Source organism: Antechinus flavipes, chromosome 3 (assembly GCF_016432865.1).
Source record: "Antechinus flavipes isolate AdamAnt ecotype Samford, QLD, Australia chromosome 3, AdamAnt_v2, whole genome shotgun sequence".
NCBI classification, from domain to species: Eukaryota; Metazoa; Chordata; class Mammalia; order Dasyuromorphia; family Dasyuridae; genus Antechinus; species Antechinus flavipes.
The window spans coordinates 560,767,535-560,788,375 of NC_067400.1; the positions used below are offsets into that span (position 1 = coordinate 560,767,535).

Genomic DNA, 20,841 nt, shown 5'->3' on the forward strand with positions numbered 1-20,841 from the left:
TACATTTTAATATGGTGATACTACTGTGAATTTGACACCTAGTCCATGATACCTTTCTTTCTTTTTTTTTTAAAGAGTAGCTTTTTATTTTCAAAATATATGCAAAGATAGTTTTCAGCATTCATTCTTGTAAAACTTTGTATTTCAAATTTTTCTCCTTCCCTTTCCCTCACCTTCTCCCCTACACAACAGATAATCCAATATATGTTAAATATATACAATTCTTCTATACATATTTCAACATTTGTCATGCCACACAAGAAAAATCAGATCAAAAAGGAGGAAAAAAATGTGAAAGAAAGCAGACAATAACAGAAAAGATGAAAATACTTTATGCTCGCACAGTCCTTTCTCTGGGTGCAGATGGCTCTCTTCATCACAAATCTATTGGAACTGACCTGAATCATATCATTGTTGAAAAGAGCCATGTCCATCAGAATTGATCATCATATAATCTTCTTGTTCCTGTGAACACTATTCTCCTGGTTCTCCTCAGCTCACTTAGCATAAGTTCATGAAGTCTCTTCAAGCTGTTCTGAAATCATTCTGCTGATTGTTTCTTATAGAACAATAATATTCTATAACATTCATATACCATAACTAATTCAACCATTCCCCCTCCCCAACTGATGGGCATCCACCTAGTTTCTACTTCTTTGCCTCTACTAAAACATATTTGCACATGTAGGTCCCTTTTCCCTTTTTTATGATCTTTTTGAGATACAGGCCCAATAGAGACACTGCTGGATCAAAGGGTATGCACAGTTGGATAGTTTTAGTTCCAAATTGCTCTCTAACATGATTGAATCCGTTTACAACTCCACCAACAATGTATTAGTGTCCCAGTTTTCCCACATTCCCTTTGACATCATTATTTTTTTCCTGTCATCTTAGCCAATTTGAGAGGTGTAAGAGTTGTCTTAATTTGCATTTTTTCTCTGATCAAGTGATTTAGAAATAGTTTTAGTTCATCTAAAAATTATCTGTTCACTGGGAAATGAATGTAAACTGTTTGCATTTTTGTTTTTCTTCCCGGGTTATTTTTACCTTCTGAATCCAATTCTTCCTGTGCAACAAGAGAACTGTTTGGTTTTCTGCACACATATTGTATCTAGGAAATACTGTGACATATTTAACATGTATAGGACTGCCTACCATGTAGGGGAGGGGGTGGAGGGAGGCTTCCCGAAGGTAAAAGTGGGAATAGAAGTGAGTGCAAGGGACAATGTTGTTAAAAAAAAAATACCCAGGCATGGGTTCTGTCGATAAAAAGTCATAATTATTAAAAATAAATAATTGAAAAAAATTTATCTGTTTATATCCTTTGTTATTCATGATACCTTTCAACAAAAACTTAAAGTACTTTAGTCTCTTACTATGTTTTTGCTAATTTTTTTGACATTATGGATATTGTTTCTTCCTTTTCTTTAACTTCAAGTGAAGCATTATAGATTTAGATTTTACTCCAGCACCTTATTCTAACTTTTTCTTTGCATCATTTTGTTTCAAATATATTTCTTAACAAATATATTATTAGATTCTGCTTTCTTACCTATTTTTCTATCCTTTTTCATTTAAGGGTTTTTCTACTTCATATTTATAGTTATGGTTGTTAATGGTATATTTCTCTCCATAGAAATGGAGAAATATTAATTAATAGTTAATATTTAATTTAAATTTTATTTAAAATTTATATTTAGTTTAGTTAAAAATTAAATATTTATTTTCTATCCCCTCTTTAAGAGTTTTTTCAGTTTAAAACTTATCCTTCCTTTAACCTGCCCTTCCTCTCATTTCCCCTTTCCCTTTTAAGTGAATTATTTTTGTGTCCAAATCTTGTGTGTATGTATATATACACACAATGTTGTAAAATGCAATGTGCACATTGTACATGTACACTCCTTCTTTCCTCCTTTGACCAGTTCAGATGAGAATAAGGTTAGAGTATTCCTCCTTTCAAGCTTTCTTTTACTATTTCTTGCTTATTTATGTGATAGAATTTTTCTTATCTTTTCTTCTCTTTCTCCCAATATATTCCTTTTCTCCCTTTCCCTGTTATAACATCATTAAAATACAGTAACCCCCAGCCTTCTTTTCTGTTACTGTATGTTTCTAATGTTACCTTCTTCTGGTTTATAATTATTGGTAATTGCTACAGTAGCAATGCCCACCACATATCGTGGCTCTTTAGGTAGCCCTTAGAATTCCATAATTCATAGCTGTGTAACATTATTAGAATAATACCAGTTATTCTCATTCATTTCACCCCTCTGTTGTTATTATTTGGTGAAAATATTGGAATGGTTTGTAATTTCCTTCTGCAATTCATTTTGCAGATGAGGAAACTGAAGCAAATGGGGTTAAGTGACTTGCCCAGGGTCACAAAGCTAGTGTCTGAGGCTAGATTTGAACTCAGGAAGATGAGTCTTCCTGACTCCAAGTGTGCTGTTCTCTGCCATGATCAGATCACATCTGGATTGTGGTGTTGACTCTTGGGTACCATATTTTCAAAAAGATAATGATAATTTAGAGGAGTTCTAGGTAAGGGTCACCAGTGTAATAAATGGCCAAAGGTCTTGCTTCATTTTTTTATTTGTCCTGTTTTCTCAAGTTTTTTTTTTCTTCAGTAGTCTTTTATTTTTCCAAATACATGTAATGATACATGTTTTCAGCATTCGTTTTTGTAAGACATTTTATTACACTTTTTTCTCTCTGCCTTTCTTCTTACCTCCCATCTCCCTAAGACAGCAAGCAATCTGATAAAAGTTAAACACATACAATCCTTTTTAAATCTATTTTCCATATTTGTCATGTTGTGCAAGACAAAACCATGAAGAAAAAAAGACCCCCCCAAAAAAAGTGGAAATAGTTTGCTCTGATCAGCATTTAGTTTCCATAGTTGTCTCTCTGGATGCATTTTATACTGTCATACCCAGATAAACTCAAAATGGGTAAAGTTTTAGACATAAAGTGTAATATTATAGTTAACTAAGGGAACATAGAAAATTTTACCTGTCAAATTTACGGAAAAGGGAAGAGTGTATGGCCAAAGAAGAGACAGGAGTATTATGTGCTGTTTCACAATAATTTCATTTCCCCTTGTTGGTATGTAAGACAGTACTTGGTTCAGTCATCACATTTTTTACTCTAATGATTATATTTTTGTATTTTTAAATTTTATTTTGTTATGTTTGTAATTGACTTGGTAATTTTGCTAGCAATTGGAATTTTTTTTTGTTTTGTTATTTGGTAAAAGTAGTGTTCCCTTCTTTTGTATAATATATAATGGTTCTCTAGGAGCAGGTTTCTTGGGGAGGTTTCTGGAGGCAGCCTTAGTTTCAGTTCAAAGTAATAATCACTTCATATGCAGCCAGCTGACAAAATCCAAAGGTTTATTTTCTCCTTCCAAGTCTTCTCTCTTTCATTGGGCCCGGTTAGCTTTCTTAGAGGCCTCACTCCGACCTGTGGCTTCTCAATCTCCAATTGAAGTGAGTGGGCTTCTGTGTCTCCTAGAGTGCTCTTTGGCCCTGAGAGCATCTTGCTTATATGCTGTACACTGAGTACACACCAATCATCATATCACTGGGAAACCATTATTTGTTGTAGGATTAAGCAATTCTAAACTAGATTTAAACATTGTCTGCTCAATTCCACTTAGTACCTTGTTTCAAGTTCTGGCCCATAACATCTCCTTGTAGGATCAGATCAATCACACTGAACCATGCTAAATTAGATAATTATTGTCTCTATCAATTCTAATGACTTAATGCTTTGTAAGGATTCCAACAGGTAACAATGTATACTGTGCAGTAGGATCCTTAATCCTGAGTTGGAGATTGTTATAATTCTGTTTCTTCTTTATTTATATTTGACACACATAGTTTGTATATTATTACAGTCTTAATTCAGTATTTCTTTTTTATATAATTAAAGTTCTGTATAGTAGCCACTGTGACTGAAAATGGCCAAACAGAAAATTTAGATTTAAAATCACATTAACTAGATAAAGTTGATCTTGGCGTATTGCAGCCACTATTTTGTTACTGTTAAAGTGCTTCTAGACTATTAAGTATTCTATACTATATTAGAGTCTCAATCCTCTTAGCATTGCATTAGATATAATTTTTCATGAAAATTTTAAGGTTTATTAAGGAATTGGTTTGTTTTAATTACACAAAGTCTGGAGCATTTATTATGATTTCCTTTAAAACAAATCTTTTTAATCATTATGTTCATTTTTTTTTCAATTATTTTCCTTCCTTAAATTAAAATGGTTAAAATCTAATTTTCTGTAATAAAATGCAAAAGTATAACTTTAAGCAATGTCTTATCTTTTTTTGTGGTAACAAATTGGGAATTTGTGGTAATGAAGTTGTTAAAGTCCTATATAATCCCATTTGGAGTTTTCTTGGGAAAGATACTAGATTGGTTTGTCATTTCCTTCTCCAGCTTATTTTAAAGTTAAGGAAACTGAGGCAAACAAAGTTAAGTAATTGCCTAGGTTCACAGAGCTGATATGTGTGTGAGGTCAGACATAAACTCAAGAAGATGAATTTATTTGACTTTGGGCCCTGGGATACTCAATCCACTGGGCCACCTAACTATACTGGAAAGTAGGTGATATTATCCACATTTACCAATAAGGAAATCGGGGTCCACATGGTTAGTAAATGTCTGAGATCCATTTGAACTCCAGCATTACGTAGCTGCTTCAGAGTTTATTATGGGCTCATTTAAACTCTATATTACTAAATTTAAATGTGTATTTTAATCAAAATAGGTCATGTATTTCCAAAAGTCTTTGTTTTGTTTTAGAAATAAAAATGAAAGGAGACAGACTGTATTAGACAAACTGTATGAAATACTTTGCTCCAAAATAAAATTAATATAATCAGTCCTCAGCCCTTTTGCCCAGAAAAAGTCATTGGTTATAGGCAGTGAGCCGAGAAGTTTGTAAAAGCCACTAGGGGGCTCTGTAGAAAAAGACAGAGCTGGCTTTTATATAAGAACTCTATGGTTTTTTTTCCCCCCTTCCCCCCCCCAGAACTGTAGTTCTTTTAAATCTGATACTCTATGGCTCTCTTGATCTCTAGAGGGTTTTCTTCCTGTTGAAAGCTTTTCCTGTTGCAGGTATTTTGCAGACTGGCTAGCTCTTTGTTGTTCCTGTCCCTATTAATTACATAGGTTACTTTTAAGGTAGGCATAAATGCTTGAACTTTTTTTGCAAAAGGTATCCAATAAATATTAGTGGATTAATTATAACCGTTTGTGTTGTGAAATTTTAAATGGAGAGGGACATGTTGATTGGCTGCTAATGACCTCTTTCCATAATACCATACATGCCTAGTCAGGGGACAGCAATCCAGACATGCCTTTTTTTTAATCTATAAGAATTGGAAAGCACCCTTTTTTGGTGGCACTTTTCCATTTTATAAATTAAAATGAGTATAAATCTTAATTTAAAAACCTGAATTTGTTATTGTAAATGTAACCGACAGTTGCCTTATTTCCTAAAAGGCTAAATTTAGGCAACCAACTTAGGCTGAAGAATGGACTTACAAATTTTTTCTTGGATTTCCCAATCACGATTCTATTTACTGCACTTGAAAAATAAAATGTTTTTATTGATGTCTTTTTTTTTTAATATCACCAAGTTTCCCCGCAGCCTTTCTTCCCCTACACCCTTCCAGAAAGACATTCTATATAACAAATAGTATTTTTTAAAAGATAAAAAAGAGGGAAGGGAAGTAGCATAATTGATCAGAAAACTAAAAAAGCACAAACATATTGGAAGTGTCTTCTGATATCTTCTTTTGAGACATACTTGTTCTTTACAACTTTGCGATGTTTTTTTTTTTTGAATATAGTTCTTTTCATTTATATCATTGTAGTCTTTTGTATATATTTTATATGAACTTTTCATTTACATTCTTGTAATCATTTGGGTATAAGCCTTGACTTAATTACTTCTGCATAAGTAGATGTAGAAGTTTACATTGTACTCTTGTCATCAGATTTCTTAGAACATAGTAATATTACATTCATTTACCAGTTTATTTAGCCATTTTCTAGTTGAAAAGCATCTAATTTGTTTCTAATTCTTTATTATCTCAAAAAGTGCTATTATAAATAGTTTTTATTAGTGTCTTTGTGGTATAAGCCCAGTGATAATAAATCCTTGGGCTAAAAGTAATAGAATCTCTGAGTCAAAGAATTTGGGCATTTGGGTCACTTTATTTGCTTAACTTCAAATTGTTTTCTGCAGTAGCATCAATTTACAACTCCACCAACAATGCACTGATGTGCCTTTTCTTACAATCCCTCCAGTCTGATTCATTTTCTAAATCTGTACAGAAGAATTTTAAGTGAGATCTTATCTATAATTCTTCCTGCTACTCTACCCTCTTGTCTCCTACCTCTTGGCATTTGTTTCTGTTTAAAATGGCAGTAAAGACTAGGTGCATAGAGACCTGGACTTGGAATCTGAAAAATGTGAATTTAAATACTTCCTCATCACTTAAACTATGTAATCCTGGTCAAATTACTTAACTTATATAAACTTCTGTTTCCTCATCTCTAAAATAGGAATAAAACTGGTGCCTATCTTACATGGTTGATAATTAAAATATATATATTACATATTAAATATAGTATATTTTACAGTTAATATCATGTACTATAAATGTAAAAGATAATGAAGTGCTTTGCAGATCTGGTTTATATTGATGTTACCTAGTATTTTATAATGGTTCGTTAGCAGAAAATCTGCATTTTACACATTTTTACCTAATTCATCTAAATTTTAATTAAAAGTGAATGTTCTTATTTAATAATTCTTCTTTATAATATTTAATAGTCACATAGAAAAAAGCCTATTTAAACTAAGTTTTTATGTTTTAGCTTTATTTTAAAATGTTTAATGTCAAATTTAAAAATAATTGCTATCACCTCCAAGCAATTTAAGTAGAATTATATTTTAACAGAATTGGTGTTACGTTTCATATTTCTCAATTTGAAAATAATGAAAGGCTATTTTGCATGTTAATTTTTTCTTTTGTAGTTTAGAGAAATTTGTTATTTTAGGACTCATTTTGAAGAAAAGGTTTTTTATTCTGAAATTTGTTTTTCTCCTTTTCTACTAAGAACTACTAATGAAATATGTTTAAATCTAGGATTTTGAGAAGCAACCTACTGATCTATTTTATTAGAGTGAATGATTATAGTAATGCTTTTTTATTCAAAGAACTTAATCTAGCACTATAGTAGTGATGTCTAATGAGAGTAGTAATCCTAGAGGTGATCTGGCAATAATCTTTTTTTTTCTCCTGAGGCAATTAGGATTAAGTGACTTGCCCAGGGTTACATAGCTAGAAAGTGCTAAGTGTCTGAGGTCACTTTTGAACTCAAGTCCTCCTGACTTCACAGCTGGTGCTCTGTCCACTGCGCCACTTAGCTGTCCCTCTAGCAATAATCTTAAAGCCATCTGCACTTGCAAATGCTGTAGTTAGAAATGATGTATTTTTTCCCTTAGGTTATCCTACCTTAGTTTACTCTATATCATCAGGATGCTAAGTTCACAAATAATGCTAGCTGTCATTTAACAGTCTGTTGGTCTATGATAACTAGGTTTTTGAGACTAATGAGCAATAATAATGAAATGCTTAAAGTTACAGATCAAAATTGACCTATTTGACCTAATGATGTTTCAAGTCTAAAACACACCTCCAGAAAGTTCCCCCTATAAACTTGCCCAGAGAACTATGGGCACTACATCAGAACCAGACCACTCCTAAAGCCAGAAAATTAGTATATATCAGGGATACGAAATATCTGATGTCTATAAATTTACCTTCTTGCCCCTGGTTCTTTGCTTAACCACTTTTGGAATTTAGCACATTTTAATTGGAGTTACAATTATAATAAACTTTTGCTCTTTAATTTGGAGATAAGTCCAAATCAAGAGAATCTAAATTCTCTTGAGACATCTTGCAATAACAGTCTGGAACCCCAATTTTTTTTTGTGGTCTACCTTAAATCCCAACACAAATATTTCATTTCCTTAAATCCTGAAACAAATGAAATAAATGAATAAAAGAGCAAAGTGAATTTTTTAAAAAAAGATAGAAAATGAAGTTTAAAAAATTTATAGCAATTACAGCTATAAATTTTCTTAACTTCATTTTCTGTCTTCAAAAAATCTTTTGGGTCCTGAAAAAATTCAAAAGTATGGCAGGAATTAGGTATAGTCCAGCATTTCATTACCTATAACAATATAAACTCCAAATGGATTCATGACCTCTCTAAAAAATGTCATATCATAAACAAGTTAGAGAATCAAGGAAGGAAATAATGTTTTTTTAACTGTGGTTATGAGAAGAATTCATAATGAGCTAAGGGATAGAAGAAGTTGATAAAAGGTAACATGAACAATTTTTATTATATAAAATTGAAAGTTTTTTATACAAACAAAACCAATGAAGCTAAAATTAGAAAGGAAACAGGCAGCTGGGAAAAATTTTTGAAATAAATTTCTCTTTTGAAGGTTTGATAGCCAAAATTATGTAAGGAATTTATTTAGATAAATTTAAGAATGACAGCCATTCACTTAATACATTGTGTAATACAGAAGTATTCTCAGGGTATGAACTAGCAGGTCTCAAAGGAAAAATATCCAAATCCTATGAAAAAAATGCTTCAAGTTACTCTTAACCAAAGCATTGCAAATTAAAACAACTGAGTTTTCACCTCACAACCATTGGAGCCAGAAAGAGGAGAGAAGTAAAAAATGATCATTATTTGGGGAGTTGAAAGAAGGTAGACACACTAGGGCATGTTTGTAGAGCTGTAAATTGGTCCATTTTAAAAAATATTTTATTTTATTTAATAATAACTTTATATTGACAGAATCCATGCCAGGGTAATTTTTTTTTTACAACATTATCCCTTGTACTCATTTCTGTTCCGATTTTTCCCTTCCCTCCCTCCACCCCCTCCCTTAGATTGGCAAGCAGTCTTATATATGTTAGATATGTTGCAGTATATCCTAGATACAATATATATTTGCAGAACTGAACAGTTCTCTTGTTGCACAGGGAGAATTGGATTCAGAAGGTAAAAACAGCTCGGAAAGAAAAACAAAAATGCAAATAGTTCACATTCGTTTCCCAGTGTTCTTTCTTTGGGTGTAGCTGCTTCTGTCCATCATTTATCAATTGAAACTGAGTCTTTGTCAAAGAAATCCACTTCCATCAGAATACATCCTCATACAATATCGTTGTCGAAGTGTAAAGTAATCTCCTGGTTCTGCTCATTTCACTCAGCATCAGTTCATGTAAGTCTCTCCAAGCCTCTCTGTATTCATCCTGCTGGTCATTTCTTACAGAACAATAATATTCCATAACGTTCATATACCACAATTTACCCAGCCATTCTCCAATTGATGGGCATCCATTCATTTTCCAGTTTCTAGCCACTACAAACAGGGCTGCTACAAACATTTTGGCACATACAGGTCCCTTTCCCTTCTTTAGTATTTCTTTGGGATATAAGCCCAATAGAAACACTGCTGGATCAAAGGATATGCACATTTTGATAATTTTTTGGGCATAATTCCAGATTGCTCTCCAGAATGGTTGGATTCGTTCACAACTCCACCAACAATGCATCAGTGTCCCCGTTTTCCTGCATCCCCTCCAACATTCATCATTATTTTTTCTGTCATCTTAGCCAATCTGACAGGTGTGTAGTGGTATCTCAGAGTTGTCTTAATTTGCATTTCTCTGATCAATAGTGATTTGGAGTATATTTTTATATGAGTGAAAATAGTTTCAATTTCACTATCTGAAAATTGTCTGTTCATATCCTTTGACCATTTATCAATTGGAGAATGGCTTGATTTCTTATAAATTTGAGTCAGTTCTCTATATATTTTGGAAATGAGGCCTTTATCAGAAACTTTTAACTGTGAAGATGTTTTCCCAGTTTGTTGCTTCCCTTCTAATCTTGTTTGCATTAGTTTTGTTTTTACAAAGGCTTTTTAATTTGATGTAAACAAAATTTTGTATTTTGTGATCAGTAATGGTCTCTAGTTCATCTTTCGTCACAAATTTCCTCCACAAGTCTGAGAGATAAACTAACCTATGTTCCTCTAATTTATTTATAATCTCGTTCTTTATGCCTAGGTCATGGACCCATTTTGATCTTATCTTGGTATATGGTGTTAAGTGTGGGTCCTTGCCTAATTTCTGCCATACTAATTTCCAGTTATCCCAGCAGTTTTTATCAAATAATGAATTCTTATCCCAAAAGTTAGGATCTTTGGGTTTGTCAAACACTAGATTGCTATAGTTGACTATTCTGTCTTGTGAACCTAACCTTTTCCACTGATCAACTAATCTGTTTCTTAGCCAATACCAAATGGTTTTGGTGACTGCTGCTTTATAATATAATTTTAGATCAGGTACAGCTAGGCCACCTTCATTTGATTTTTTTTTTCATTAATTCCCTTGAGATTCTCGACTTTTTATTGTTCCATATGAATTTTGTTGTTATTTTTTCTAGATCATTAAAATATTTTCTTGGAAGTCTGACTGGTATAGCACTAAGTAAATAGATTAGTTTAGGGAGTATTGTCATCTTTATTATATTCGCTCGGCCTATCCAAGAGCACTTAATATTTTTCCAATTATTTAAGTCTGACTTTATTTGTGTGGAGTGGTCCAGACATTTTAAAAAGCAATTTGGAACTATGATTAAAAAAAAACTACTACATTGTACCTACTTTTTGATCTAGTGATACCCCGCAGACCTGTGCTCTAAAGAGATCAAAGAAAGAAGGAAAGGACCAATATGCAGTCTTTTTGTAGTGCTAAAGATTTGTATCTAAAGTGATATTTATTAATTGGAAAATGGCTAAACAAATTTTGGTTTGCAGTGCTATTCCTTTTTAATGATTAAAAAATGATTTTCAGAAAAATCTGGAAAAATTTGCATGAATTGATAGAGAGTGAAGTAAGCAGTTATTTTAAAAAAAGAAAAAATTCAGTGACCAATTGGGATTGCAGAAGTTTGGTGAGGAGAAGTACTCACTGCCTTAAGGAGAAATTGATCCCCAAGATGCAGATTGAGAAATGCACTTGTGGACGGGATCAGTGTAGTAATTTATTTATTTGACTATGTGTATTTGTGTTTTTTTCCCCTTTAGCAGGGCTGGGAATAGAATGGAGAAGGGAAATAGGGATAGGAGGCCAGAAACAAAGAAGAAAGAAAAGAGGTCATTGGAACTTCCTCCTCCCCCCGCCCCGCCCCCCCCCCGCCCCCCAGTACACAAAAGAGTCTAAAAGAATGATCAAAAAGAATCACTAATATGTAGGACAGCTTTAAAAATTACTGTTGACTTTATTTTATCTTTTTAAAAGTTGTATGTAAAAAAGTTAATTTGTATGTACAGTCCTATATTATGTATATGGAACTATCCATCTTCATTGGTTGTAAATTCACAATAAAGTCTTGTGTGAAATTTTTTTTCTAACTTTTTCTATATTATCTCAAAAGACAATAGTAAACTCAGAATCATGATATTTCAAAACAAAACATAAGAACTTATAGATCATTAACTCAGGTTATTTAATTAGACTATGTTAACAGTCAAAATACAGTGTGAGTACATGCCAAAAATCATGGCATTCATCAATTGGCATCCAGTTGGGTAACAAAAAGTTACACAAAATTAGTTCAGGTAGTTTAAAAACAAAGAAAAAAATTACATCAAATATGATTCGTGTGTCCCCAATGCCACTGAGATTTGCTAAGACCAATATTGCAATTTGACTTAAATATTTCTTTTGCATAGTTAATGGTTAAATACAGTCTTCTTTTTATGATCTCTGAGTATTAGGTTTTTTTTGTTTGTTTGTTTTGTTTCTACATTAAAATCTCACTAATTTAGGTTAGTTGATAGGAGGCTAATAAGAAATTTAAGAATTTAGAAAATGAAATGGAATTTAATGTTTTTTTGAGGTATAGATAGAACATAGAACTGAGCTAGTGTCATGGATTAACTCATTTTAGTGAATAGATCATTTTTGTTTTTTAAGAAAAAAACTTTGTGTTGACATCACTTGTTTCTACATCCTTTATTTTTCCTATCATATTCCTTCCTGTTACCCTCCTCACATAACTTGTTCCATCCTATATAATGAAAATCTTTTTATGGTAAGAAAAAGATTTGGGACAGCTAGATGGTATACAGTAGATAAATAGATCACTAGCCCTGAAATCAGGAGTTCAAATCTGGCCTCAGATACTTAACATTTAATAGCAGTGTGGCCTGGGCAAGTCACTTAGCGCCCCCCCCAAAAAAAAAATTAAGAAAAATTCTGTACATCTCAACATATCAAAAAAGTCTAATGTGATAATATAATATACAGTGTGGTCCTAGGTTTTACAAAGAAAAGGAGAAAAGAAGCCTTTGAGGCTCTTTTAACACTAATTTCTGCTTAGCACATCAAAAATGATTGCAGAATAACACTACTTTGTGTCCTTTTAAAAAATGTTCTAGAAGAGTTTAATTTCTTCTGCTGCAGATTTCAGATTTTAATGTAGTTTATATATTTTAAAATTTCTTTTCGAGTTTTCCCAATTGGAAAAGATATGAAAAATGAGAAAAAATTTTTATCAACTGTATCCTTTTAGGAATACGTAATCTTAAGAGGAAAGTTGTTTATTTTTTTCCTAGTTTCATTTGCTGACTTTTTTTTTAACCAATGAATCTATAATTAAATGGCTTTCCAGAGGTCTTAAGAGACTGGAAAAACATTTTCAAGAGTTTGTTCTTGTCTCATTTTTTAAAGAGGAATCTTGGCCTTATAACTTTTTTTTTTTAATAATGTATTTTATTTTTGATAGTTGATAATGCTGTGCTTGTTTCCAACGACCATATTAGCTCAAGTTTGTACAGAGGGTCAACATCTAATTAGTTGCAGGAGATCTGTTTTGTTGACCTGCTAGCTCTTTAGAGTGATATTTATTGCTATAAGTAACATTGTACGTCTTCATTGACTTTCACAATTGCTGTGTTTCTTGGCTGGTGGGTATGTTATATACTATTAAAAATTGAATGAACAGACTAATAAATATTTAGTAATTTACATAACAAAAATAATTATGTTTCATGTTTTTTTTCCTGTTAAAGTGCAAATAAATAATTGCAGTTTGCATAGTTTTAATGAAGAAAGTAATTCACAAATTAATCCCAAAACAATTTAGCCATTTAATTACGATTGAAATTTAGGCCTTTTATGGAATAAAAGTAAGGAAAAACTGTATATCTTATAGTTTTTGATGAAAAATAAACATCTCATTAAAGTTTTAAAATATGTCAGAAAGACTTAACTTTCAAAAAATTCGTAATTTTCCCCAAAAAGTTAGTATAGTAACTTAGACTTATTTAAAAATATTTATAATGTGCTTTAAAGATATTCATATCTCATTTAGCTCTCATAAATCTGAATACTTTTATTTTACAAATTAGGAGACTAACTTATCAGAGAGATTAAATTTTAAGGCTAGTATATAGCCTGAATTAAAGACTATACCTGGGTTCTTTGACTGCAAGTCAAATACTTTTTACTATATCATGCTTTTTCTTAACGTGCCATTTGTAAAATATATATATACATATATATTTATAGACATAAACTTTATGTAATTTATTGTGTTCTTTTTTATTTTTGTCCTGACATATTTAATAAGAGTTATTTCTAGTGTCTTCCTTTTTTTTTTTCCCCAGTCCCATTTTGCCCATGCAGTAGAAAATGTAATGATTTTATTTAGTTAAACATATGGAATGTTTTTTTTTTCCCTTTTTATTGTAGATTCTAATAATTTAATTTTAAAGTTTATTTTTTCTATTCTGAACAAACATCAATAAAATAAGCATCTCTACATATGAAGTAGAGTAAATAAAAGAGGATTTTACATAAATCTCTGAATATTATTTATAGCTTGGCTTTTCATTTTAAATATATGACATTCATTTTATAACATTCTTATAAAGAAAAATATTTTTAGATTTTTTTTTCTGCGTAACAGTTTCAATTATGTATCAGAGTCTTAAATATTTTATTGTTAGCCCTGAATTTTAACATAATTGTGGTTACATGAGGAGTGATTTCTGGATACTTTTAAATCTTAGCAACTCAAACTTTGTTTCATCTATTATGACCTTTTACAACATTTTTTCAAAGAAAATGTTTTACATATTGACAAGTTACCCGCCTTCTAGACTATGTTGAAATTTTTGATATATCTTTTGATAAAAAATGATCTTTGTGTAATAGCTGATTTGGTAACCAGTATGATTAGGAAATGAATTGTTTTGTTTAACAAAATATTCTAGTTATGTATAATTTCTCAAATAGACATCATGAAGTATCCAGTTTCAGAGTATTAGAATATAATAAAATTAACACTGATCATCATAATTAAATAATGTTTTCATTGATACTATCGTAATACCTTGAGGTTAAAGGGATCATTGTATAAGCTTCTTTTATAATTTATTGTAGAACTTCAAAAATTCCTGTTAATAGAGAATCTCAACTAATTATTATATAATAGAATTTAGAATTGTATCCTACTGTTCTATTCCAAAGAAAACATGCTGCTTTCTTGATTGTACTACAATCAGTGTAACTATAACGGAACATATACATTGCTAAAAATCACCATACTATGCAAAATTGAGCATTATGGGGTTGGAGTACAACACTCAAAAACATTTTAAGTCATACATAAAAAGAGTAAGCTTAAAATGGTAACAAACCTTTTTACATGGATCGAGAAATTAATAAATACTGTAATAAAATAGTGGAAGTGTTTGCCTTGGACTGTTTGCCCTTTGTCTCAGGGAGTCTGGGCACTCAACAGCTACTGTGGGTACAGGACCTCATCTGCCTGAAACTCCAGGAAAGTAGAAGAATTAGGAGGAAAAAGGGGGGAGGAGTAGTGTGTTTATAGAGACCAGCCCTCCTACTCTCAGCTTCTGCAGTATCAGAAGTTTTACAATGAATATAGCATTTTATTCTGAAAAAATTTTACTCTGGTTTGCTTATGAAAAGGTAAGGGTTGCAACTTGAGATATGAAGTGGTTGTTTTCTGTGTTCTTGAGGGAAAAATTGAGCTCTAAATAAAAGACGTGAAATTAGTTGTTAGGTTCCGATTGATTCCCTAGTGTATCAGTTACATTGAGTAAATTCTCAGTTTTTTTGTATTACTTTTTTTTTTAATAATAGCTTTTTATTTTTCCAGTTACATGCAAAGATGGTTTTCAATAATCACCTTTGTAAAACTTTATGTTCAAAATTTTTCTTCCTTCCTCTTTCTTTTCAGTCAGGAAGCAGTCTAATATAGGTTAATTCTCCTTCAACACATTTCCAAATTCATTATGCTGTGTAAGAGATAAAAAGGGTGAAAAAATCCAAACATACAATAACAAAAAAAGTGAGAATGCTATGTTTTATCCACATTCAGTTTACCTCTTCAGATAAAGTTCAGGTATTCCTTGACTATGTCACCAATATACTTTCTAAATTGCCCTACATCTGCCTTATACTTTTCCTGTAAAATGGAATATTCTTCCTTCCCCTAACCTGTTTGGTTATCATTTTGAAGCTTATTCGCTCAGTTTCTTTCATCTAAGACAAAAAACTAATGTATTGGTATTAAGGCATCGTGGATACCAAGACAAAAATCAAATGAAAAATACTTTGCCCATAAACTTAAACTCTGTTAGAAGAAACTACGTGTAAGCAGATAAGTATATACATGATAATTTAAGGAGGAAAACAGCACTTTATTCCTAGGAGGATAGGGAATGGAGGATAGGAGATAGAGTATGACTTGAGCCTTGAAAATAGGCTTTTTAAAAGGTAGAACCCATTTCAGGCAGTTGGGATAGCTAAAAAAAAATAAATAAATACCAGCCTCATCTTGCATTGTGTCAGAAATCCCAGTCGTGTTCCTGAGGTTAAATTTTCCCTATAGATCTGCTTGAAACCTTCTCTGACCTTCATAGCTCTCATTTATCTCAATTGTTGATTCCTGTAGCTCTTCTGTTTGTACCATTCATTTGGCATCTATCTTTTCTGATATTCTTTTTATGTCTATAATACTTTGGTCTTTAGCTTGTGGTCATCTCTTTGACAATCTTGACTTTGGAATACAGTCAGGAATAAGAAAAGAAGTGGAAAGACCTTCAAACAGTTCAAAGAAATGTCATATGTAGCCATCTGTGATTATAGGAGAGCTCTTGGTCGGTCACTCAGGGTCTATTAAATTTTGTTTCAAACTTTTCTTCAAAATTGGTTTTATCTAGTTTCTAATCCCAAAATCACTTACAAGTGACAGATTAGGAGGCAGCCAGCCAGAGAGCAGTGGAGTACTAAGGAAGTACATATAGTGCACAGTGGGATTCAGAAAAATAGCTTTTAGTTTCAGTTCTACTCCTAATATGTATCACATTAGGTAAATCACCTAACATCTAGGCCTTAGGCATCTCTCTGTCAAATAAATAAACTTTTAAAATAATCTCTTCAGCTTCAAAAATTCTATAGTATTAGAGTCAAGAATGTTGGAAAGACAGTGAAAGATGGACCCAAAAAGTACAGAACAGATGTAAAAACTCAAAAGCATAGCAAAAAACCTTTTTTTCCCCTAGTCTTTCATTTACTAGCTGTCTTATGATATGACAAGTTATTTAATTTTTCTCAGGTTCCTAATCTATGTAGATGAAACTAGTTATCTCTGCTTCATAGAGTCCCTTTCTTTTAAGATGCAGCTCAAATATCACTTTTTTCACAAAACCATTGCTGATCCTTGCACTCCTGATGATAATTTCCTGAAGAAAGCAAGCAGTTTGATATGGTTATACAAGTACAGTCTTGGAAAACATTTCCATATTAACCATGTTGCAAAGAGAAAACACAGACCAAAAACCCAAACACAGTAATAAAATAATTGCCCTTCAATCTTATTTAGACTCCATCAGTTCTTTCTTTGAAGGTGGATAGCTTCTTCATGATAAGTTCTTTGGAATTATTTTGGGCCATTCTGTTGCTGAGAAGAGCTAAGTCATTCAGAGTGGATAATCTTTCTTTTTTATTAAAAGCTTTTTATTTTTCAAAACATATACGTGGACAATTCAACATCAGCCCTCGCAAAACCTTGGGTTCCAATTTCCTCCTCTTCTCCCATGCCCTCCCCTAGATGGCAAGCAGTCCAAAATATGTTAAACATGGTAGAAATATATGTTAAATCCAATATATGCATACATATTTATACAACTATCAAGCTGACAGGAAAAATCAAATCAAACCAGTAAAAAAAAAAAAAAAAAAAAAAAAAAAACAGCAGCAGCAAAAGAAAATGCAAGCAACAAAACGAATGAAAATGTTATATTGTGAACCACATTCCATTCCCACTATCTTCTTCATTGAACATTGGAACTGCTTTGAATCATCTCATTGTTGACGAGCTATGGTGGATCATCTTTCAGTATTGCTGTTACTGTATATAATGTTCTTGTGATTCTGCTCATTTCATTTTGCATTGGTTCATGTGAGTTTCCAGTTTTTTCCGAAAGCATCTCATTCATATTTCTTATAGCAGAATAATATTCCATCACAATCATATATCACAACTTGTTCAGCCATTTCCCAATTGAGAATATCCCTTAATTTCTAATTCTTTGCCTCCACAAAAAAGCTGCTATGTAAATATTTTTGTACAAAGAGCTCCTTTTTCATTATCTTTTCATCTCATTGGAATACAGATCTACTAGTAGTGTCGCTGAATCAAACAATATGCATAGTTTTATAGCATAGTTCCAAATTGCTTTCCAAAACTGAGTTTACAACTCTAATAACTCACATTCATTGTCCCTATTTTTCCATATCCCAACATTTGTCATTTTCCTTTTCTGTCATATTGGCCAGTCTAATAGGTGTGAGATAGTAGAGTTGTTTTAATTTGCATTTTGTAATTAAAAACAACAGCATTTTTTCATATTCTTTGACCCTTTATCCGTTGGAGGAATGGCTCTTATTTTTATAAATTTAACTTATTTCTCTATATATTTGAAAAAAGGTCATTATCAGATTCTTCCTATAAAATTTTAATCTTGGCTGCATTTATTTTGTTTGTGCAAAACCTTTTAATTTGATGTGAAAAAATTAATCAATTTTACAGTCTGTAGTGTTTTCTGTCTCTTGTTTGGTCATAAATTCTCCCTTTATTCATAAATCTAATAAGTAAAATATTTCATGCTCCCCAAAGTAGCTTTTGATATCACCTTTTATGTCCAAATCATGTACCTATTTTGATTTTATCTTGGTATGATAGTGTGAGATGTTCTATACCCAGTTTCTGCTAAACTGCTTTCTAGTTTAACCAGCACTTTTTGTCAAATAGTGATTTTTTTTTTTTTGGTTCCAAAATATTGAATCTTTGGGTTTGTGAAACATTAGATTATTATGATCCTTTCCTGTTTTTATATATATATATATATATATATATATATATATATATATATATATATATATATATATATATATATATATATATATATATATATAGTGTGTGTGTAAAATATATATATACACACATATATATATATAGTGTGTGTGTAAATTTTTTTCCCCCTGAGGCCATTGGGATTAAGTGACTTGCCCAGGATCACACAGCTAGGAAGTGTTAAGTGTCTTGAGTTCAGATTTGAATTGTAGTCCTCCTGACTACAGGGCTAGTTAGTGCTCTATGCACTACACCAACTAGTTTCTCCTGTAAGTTTTTTAAATATGTATTTCTGGACTGTATTAGAAGGCAAATTCCTTATGAGGCGAAATTATTCTTTATATTTGCATTCTTGGCTCCTGACATAGTATTTGCTTAATAAATAACAGCTAATTGGATTGTTTCTTCCTATTGGAACTTGAGCTTCTTGAGAAATGACTGTTTTTGCCTTTCTTTGTGGCCCCAGAATTTAGCACAATAATTGACTCAGGGCAAGCCCTCAATAAATGCTTACCAAATAATTAAATAATTAATAACTTATTATTATAGTAAATAAATAAATTGTTAACTGTTGTTGTATTATGTTCTCTCCAGGGTTATAAGGATCAAGAAAAATAATGTTAACAAAATACTTTGTAAACCATAAAGTATTATATAAATGTAATAAGCCACTATTATGGTAATATGTAATTAAATACATACGTTAGAAGAGTTGAAGTGTAGTTTGGTGATGGATCAGAGGTTTGTTTTTTGAAAATATTTTTAACTAAGAGAGATTTTTATATCTTTTTTCTTAAACAACTAAATATTTAGGTTTCTTATGCCCTATCTCGGAAATAGTTAAAGATAGGCAGAGACTATAATAACAACCTATTCTTGATTTAACTGTCTAGCTTTCCTGTAATTGCTTGTATATTTTGGAATTTTATGACAATCAATTCAATTATATTTGAATTAAAGCCATTTTTCTAAATAATTCAAATTGCTCCGGTAAATTAGATAATTTCACTAGCTTTATATGCCTTCTAATGTGCTTGGTTTATCCTCAGGAGTTTTGACTACTTAAGCAACTCTGATTAAATTTAGCATAAAAGCTGTAGTGCATTGACATAGAACATTCACTGACCAAAATCTGGCCTTGAATTTGAAGTATAAAATTGCACAAGATTAAAGCAGATAAATCTTTAAGCTTTAGAAATGGCATTGAATTGGGGCCTGTGCTTGAACTTTACCTGTACCATTTTATGCGTATAACACTGAACAAGTCACTTATCCTCTCTGTACCTCGGTTTTTTTAATTTGTAAAATTACGAGATTGGGCTAAGGAACCTTGTTGTCTAAATCTGTGATGATTATTCAATGTATGGATTACCAGTTGAAAACATTAAAGAATAGCTATTTTCAAAACTGCCAAAAAATGTTAGAAACAAGGGGAAATCGTTTAATATAAGGATCAGAGATGAACACAGCATAATTTTTATAATAGAATTAAAGTTACTAAGTTATTTTTAGTGCAATATCAAAGCAAAGTGTTCTTAGGTAATACTTTTTGCTAGTGGCTGCTGAAATGAATTTGATAGGCTAAATTGGTTTCCTTACTGGGTAATTTTAAAAACATTTAATAATAGTAATTTTCATTTGATTGGCATATGTAATTAGCTAGAAAGTATCTTGGAGACCATTTTAGAGATGTGGAAGTTGAGACTAATAGAAGTGACTTGTTAAGAATCACTTCATGAAAACAACCCTCAAAGTTATTATAAATGTTAAAATAAATTTCTGCTGTAACTTTGTATCATCATGCTGGTATATGTCAGTTTCCAGAATGCTGGTGGTAGAATTTGCCTTAGAGAATGGTGAGGTAAACATGAAGGTTAAATATTTCCATTTTGTTAAAATTGGTCATCCTAAAAATAAATTAACTAAATATGTTTCTTTTTGGATATTTTTCAGAGCATTATTCTGAGTTCTTTGTTATGAATATTGGGTACTCTATTTTTCTTTAACCTGGATGTTTCCTTTTAACTTTTTATTGCTCTGTTTGAAATAAACAGTATGACATTAAGGCTTTTTTAATTACTAGTTTTTCATTGAGAGGATATGTTATGTTAGTGATAGGGAATTGGGTGTTGTTACCACTGTTTCATCTTCAGATATTTTCTTGTTAGTTTTTTAATAATCATATCTATCAATTATTATATATTTTTATACATTAAGGTTGCAAAAACAGCTCTTGAGAGTGGATTATGCCAGAAACTCATGATAGCTAAT

At 31.5% G+C, this 20,841-nt stretch overlaps 1 protein-coding gene across 4 annotated transcripts in view; it reads left to right on the top strand.

The window, feature by feature from the left end:
* ZMYM4 (zinc finger MYM-type containing 4) overlaps positions 1-20,841 on the top strand; it is a 122,053-nt gene that overhangs the window by 17,111 nt on the left and 84,101 nt on the right. The window lies entirely within an intron of this gene.